This window comes from Pinus tabuliformis, chromosome 1_1 (assembly GCF_031772625.1).
Source record: "Pinus tabuliformis cultivar Carrire ecotype Pingquan chromosome 1_1, CPIR1, whole genome shotgun sequence".
Lineage (NCBI taxonomy): Eukaryota > Viridiplantae > Streptophyta > Pinopsida > Pinales > Pinaceae > Pinus > Pinus tabuliformis.
Genome location: NC_142297.1, coordinates 511703063 through 511708873, shown reverse-complemented (window position 1 = coordinate 511708873; position 5811 = coordinate 511703063).

The following is a 5811-nucleotide window of genomic DNA, read 5'->3' as shown; positions in this document are numbered from 1 at the left end:
TTGATCTAGGAGAAAGTGCATTAGTGTGTGCTTTGTGATCTGTGTGAAAAGATGATGTCTTTCTTTTCCCTCAGTAGTTAGGATTTTCAAAGTTAAAAGATTGTAAAGCTTGCTTATCATCTTAAACTGCATTTAGGAATTTGTACAAATACATCTCGTGGTGATCCTGAAAGACAAACTGCTAAACAATATCAACTTAAAATATATTGAATGAATCTAAAAACACTTTGTAACATAACGCTCACAGTAGAGGTCTAGGTAGAGACGTGTTTCGGCGTCGTTAAACGTAGTGACTGTCGATCTCTACGAAGGTGGGTGATTCCTCCTGAGGGACGATAGCACTAATACGGACTTGTGCTCCCGCGTACCATCGCGTATATTGGGAGACCCCTATAGGATTTTATCCTTTATCCTTAGGAAGCTGTGTCGGCCGCCCTACTGATCGCGATGCAGTGAACACAGCATTCACGAAGATCGACCACCCGTACCGTAAAACGTATTATGTGGTTTCGCGAAAGGTTTGGCACACCCTCTGCCTAGATCTCCAGAGCAGTTTCTTTTGGCCTTTTTCAAACTCTATAACTGAAAAAGTCCAACCGAGCATTTGTCACTTCGGGCTCGTTAAAACATCGAAGGGGACTAGAGTCATCTTTAGCTTTTTCTCGACTCTTAAAAACTGAAAAAGCAAGTTGTGTCTAAAAGCGTCTAATAAAATTCATTCAATACGGAAACATAATTCCCCTTTTGTATTTTAGTTGATCGAGTAATCCGTAACCGTGGAGGAAAGTCAATTAAAACCCCGTCGTTCGCGGAGGCTTGCGAGTCAACCGTCTTTGTCTCCGGAATTGAAAGTAGTATGGACGAAGCGAACTCGCTTGACCGGGTCAAAATCTCCCATTAAAGTTAGAACAACAGTTCCAACAACATCTGAGATTCTGGTCACTCCTAGTATTTCTGGAATCCCTGCCTCTATTGAAGAAGTTCAACAGCCACAGAGGGACAGTTGCACTAATCCTGGTCTGAGAACAAGCACTTGCATAACTGAACTAGTTCCATCTGTAACCGATCCACAGAGTCTTGTTGCTCAAACAATTGTCGCCGTCGAAAAAACCCCTTCTTCGGCACCAGAAATCTTTTACGGACCTGACGGTCTTCCTCTTCCTCCTGGTCTGATTGCAATAGAGGAAATCGTAGAGGACCCGCAAGTAAATACTCCGACTCATTTTGGGGTAGGTGTCACTCTTTTTCCTTCTGCATCAGAAGTTTGTCCATCACCAGTGGAGGTTCCTGTAGAATCGCTGGGCAGTTTATTGGATAGACTTAAAATGTCTAAGCAACCGTCGACATCTAGGACTGTGTCAAATGACACAGTGACGGCAGAAGCCCCTGCTGTCACTCCAACGATGTTTGCCGGCGTACCAGCTGTCCCAACTAGCTCTCAACAGCTAGAAGGAGTTCACCCAGGGACTATTACGACAGCTTGGTCTGTTCCAGTTTGTTCTTCCGGTATGATACCCGGTAATTCTTATGTTGAAACTAGACAAATTGATCCCTATGGAGGTCAATTTGGGCCATCCAGTCCTCAAAGGCAATCCATACCCTTGAGCTCCGAATTGTTACCGTATGGGGGGAAATATGCCCTTTCATTACCCCCTCCGGGAGGATACCCATATGGCAGTTTTCAACTGCATTCAGGTTTGACTGAAGTTACGATAAGTGGTTGGGTACCTATGTTACCCCAACAGCCAAGAGTTGTGTATTCTATGCAACAATGTGTACCTATGTCTAGCATCCCGACGACGCCAGCTATTGTAACCGTGTCGCAAGTTCAATCGATGCCTGTTGTATGTCAACCCCAGGTTGTAATGCAACAGCCCCTTGACCCTGCAACACAACCACAATCGCCAACTGCCGGGACGACACAGGTACAAACGGGTACAATAACCTCGCATCTTGGTCCGTCGGTTAGTATAGCACAGCAAAACATGGCTTCATAGCCATGGATGGTGCAATACCAACAACCACAGTTTCAGCAGGTGTACCAAGGATCTGAGCAACAGATCTTTGCGAATAGTGGACAACCCTATATTCAGAACGGGTTAAATCAACCACTTTACAGTGGCCAAGTCCACCAGCCATATCAGTCATATCAGCATCAATTGCATTATGCTGGTATGCAAAGGCCTACTGCTCAGGCGATTCCATCGTATCCTGGGTACGCCTCGCCAAACCTGAATCAACAGTTGCCATTCGTGGCAACTCTAGAATTACCGGATTTACATCGATTGGCGAACGATCCAATCGCCTATGCCCATTGGTGGCCAGCGATTCCCCACAAGCTTCCTTCGGACATTCCTAAATTCAATGGAAATCCTGGCGAAGACCCGTCGAATCATGTGATGACTTTTCATCTGTGGTGTTCGTCGAATACCTTGAATGATGATTCGATAAGGCTTCGCCTTTTCCAGAGGACATTGACTGGTCCGGCGGCTAAATGGTATATTGAATTACCTAGAGCCTCTTTCGACAATTTCAGTTCCCTAGCCACGACTTTCTTAACACACTTTCAGTTACCTATAAGGTACGAAACTGGAACAGAGATCTTGACCAATTTCAAGCAGACAACGGCCACACATATATCAGATCATATACATGAGTGGCGTCGTCGTCGCAGAATGGTAAAAACTTATGTTCCAGATCAGCTATTAGCTGAGTGGTTTATAAAGTCGCTTCTTCCTGCTATAACAGAAGATGTGGCCAAGGGAGGGGTCGTAACAGAGGAGCAGGTTATTGCTCATGCCCAGTATTTAGACTTAGTATATACTCAGTCTGGCACGCTCTATGATAAGATACCTGACGCCCCCAGACCGGAATTTTCAAACCCTCCTCCTCCTAGATCGAATAGTGACTCTCATGCCGGCGACGGCGTGATTGGCACTGCAAACGCAAATTCGACAAGGGATTCGAATAAGAAAGCCCGTAAGACTTCGAATCAAAAACCAAATCAAGAGATTCTTGCTTCGGAAATAAATGCCATATCTGCGGATAAAGGAAAAAATTCCAATCAACCAGGAAGCAAGAATAAGAAAAACAAAGGGAAGAAGAATAAACAGGGTGAGTCATCTCCTGGAAAGAATTCTTCGAACTCTCCTAGGAAAGGAAAACCAAAAAGTCCATGTTTAATATGTGACGAGGATCATTGGACAGCAAACTGTCCGTACAAAGCTGAGCTTAAAAGATTCATAAAGAATTCACAAACCCCAGTTGTGTTAACTGATCCGTTTCCGAATCCAGGTCAAAATCTGGTTGATAGTAGAAATGCTTCCCCGTCGCAAGTGCTAATGTTATCGATCTCTAAGAAAAATGATGCTTTGATTTCGACAAGGAGTAAAGATTATGGGAATCTGCAGGGGTCGAACGACAAAGGTAAAGATCAACCTAGTAGTTCGATAACAACTTCGGCAGAAGTTGTACCCCCCATCACGCATGAGTTAACAATAAAACCGCCAAAGGGAGTAGTACACAAGTCGACATTTAATCCTCGCGCCAGGGCAGCGCAGCATTATAACATAGTGGAAGATTTGGCCCAATCGCCATCCGCTATGTCGACTCTTGAGGTACTGCAAAATTGCCCATCCCAAAGGCAGGCGTTGTTATCAGCAATTGGTGGAGTGGATCCTAAGGATTCTGATCTTGTATCCTTTTATCACAAAGGATATGATCCTCAGTTACCAGCGCAACTAGCTTTCCTTATTCAAGTGAAAGCACTCAACAAAACTGTTCACAGAACAATTATTGATGAGGGGGCATCAACATGTATCATGTCGATGAGTTGCTGGAAAACTCTTGGATATCTAACTTTGTCGCGATCTTCGACAACACTAAAAGAATTCGACGGAAGGACGTACACTCCGTACGGCATCCTAAATAACTTGAAGGTTGAACTAGGGGGAAAAACAGTGGAGATTGATGTTGAAGTCATTGATGGCAATCTTGACTATAACATCCTACTGGGAAGGCCCTGGATATATGCCATGGCCGCAGTTGTGTCGACCTACTTCAGGAAGATTGCATTTCCCTTCCAAGGAGGAATTACAATCGTCGACCAACAAACATTCCTCCCCAACAGTTCACAAGTTACGGGAAGCATTCCGATGATCCATGGAAGCAATCATTCGCTCCAAAATATCGGAGTAGGTCTCATAAAAGACCCTACCTTAATGGGTACTTTTGCCCTACCGCCTCCGAGTAATCTGGCGGAAGTGGCCACAGTGGAATATGAAACCTTCTATATCTAATGGATCTAAGGCTTCGAGGATAGTTCCCATCTCATGTCAACCTCGTTAAAAAATGAAATAAAGAGTAGAGGATAGTTCTTTTCTGTGTCAACCACATTAAAAAAAAAAAAAATGAAACGATTCCCCCAAAGTCTAGGGGGCATGCGCCTCGTTTGCATTATTATGCTGGGGGCATGAAAAATCAATCGAGCAGTTTTAGCACATAGTTCATGCTCGTTAAAAAATAAATGCAAGATCCAAGCAGTTTTAGCGCATAGTTCATGCTCGTTAAAAAATAAACATAAGTTTATGAGCAGGATTTCCTTTAGAGTTCAAGCTCATTCAGAAAAAATGAACCGGTAAATAACCTTTTGTGATCGCAAATCCATCAGCCATAAAAGCCTTGGTCGTGTTCGCCCGTCACCTCCACTTTTCATTTGGTCGATCATTCACTTCCATTTGTGTGTTTACCTCTTTTGAGAAACAGCTGCGAAGAGTGATTTCACCTAGCCATCCTTGTGACACTGCCGTGATTGGAAAATTCCAACCTGTACCTGGAATCTGCTGCTATCCCTGTTTATCACTCGTTCCTCAAAAGACGAGTCTTCTTTGAGCTCTTTTCTGACTCATAAAATATGAAAAGTTTGCCGAGTTTTGGCCTTCCAGCTCGTTAAAGGACCGGAAGAGCTATCCCTCCTCTAGATTTTAATCCTTTTTGGACCTGAGGGATTATTGCACAAAAAGATCGAGCGCCTGTTTTGTTCAGCTCGTTAAAAGTACCGAAAACTCATCCCTTCTGTATTGTTTTATACTTTTTTGGACTTAAGGGATTAGATGACGAAAAAGGAATTTTGGAGTTAACTTTCTGTACCTTTTCAGACTCTCTAAAAATCAAAAGGACCGAGTTTTCCTTGTCGTTAGACTCGTTAAAATGATTAAATAGTGACAAACTTGTCTTTAGATGAGAACGAGTTTCCCTATCGCTAGGCTCGTTAAAACATAGCGATGGGCTTGCCCGAAGGGCAGGTTATAGAACAAGCATATGTTATCCTCCTCAAGCTTGACAAAAATAAAGAGGTACTGGTCAGAAATGACTGGGGAAAAATTGGGAGAACCTCAAAGCTTTAATGGTAGCAAGTCGCTCTTGAACATGACACTTTTCCTCCGTACCACATCGGGTTGGGTTGTTTCATTCACCGGTCTCATCACCATGGTCCTCGCCAAACCATCCACATTTGGGGTAATGCTACCGATCCATCGCATCAGTGTCGTTATATGTTCAAGAGATGTCGTTCAGAAAGAGTCAACCGTGTCCCATCCACTGCCATACATTATCCTTCATCCGTCCATGATCGCCACCCTGAATCATATGTCACAGTTTGTTTTCGCCTCCACTAAAATCATTAGCTCCGTTCCGTGTCATTGATGTGGGATTCATTAAGGCCCTCCTTTGACAGATCGCTTCTTTTCGACTTCAGCTCATTATCCAAGAAGTTGATCTAGGAACATCCCCTTCAGTACTTTGAAGCTTGCA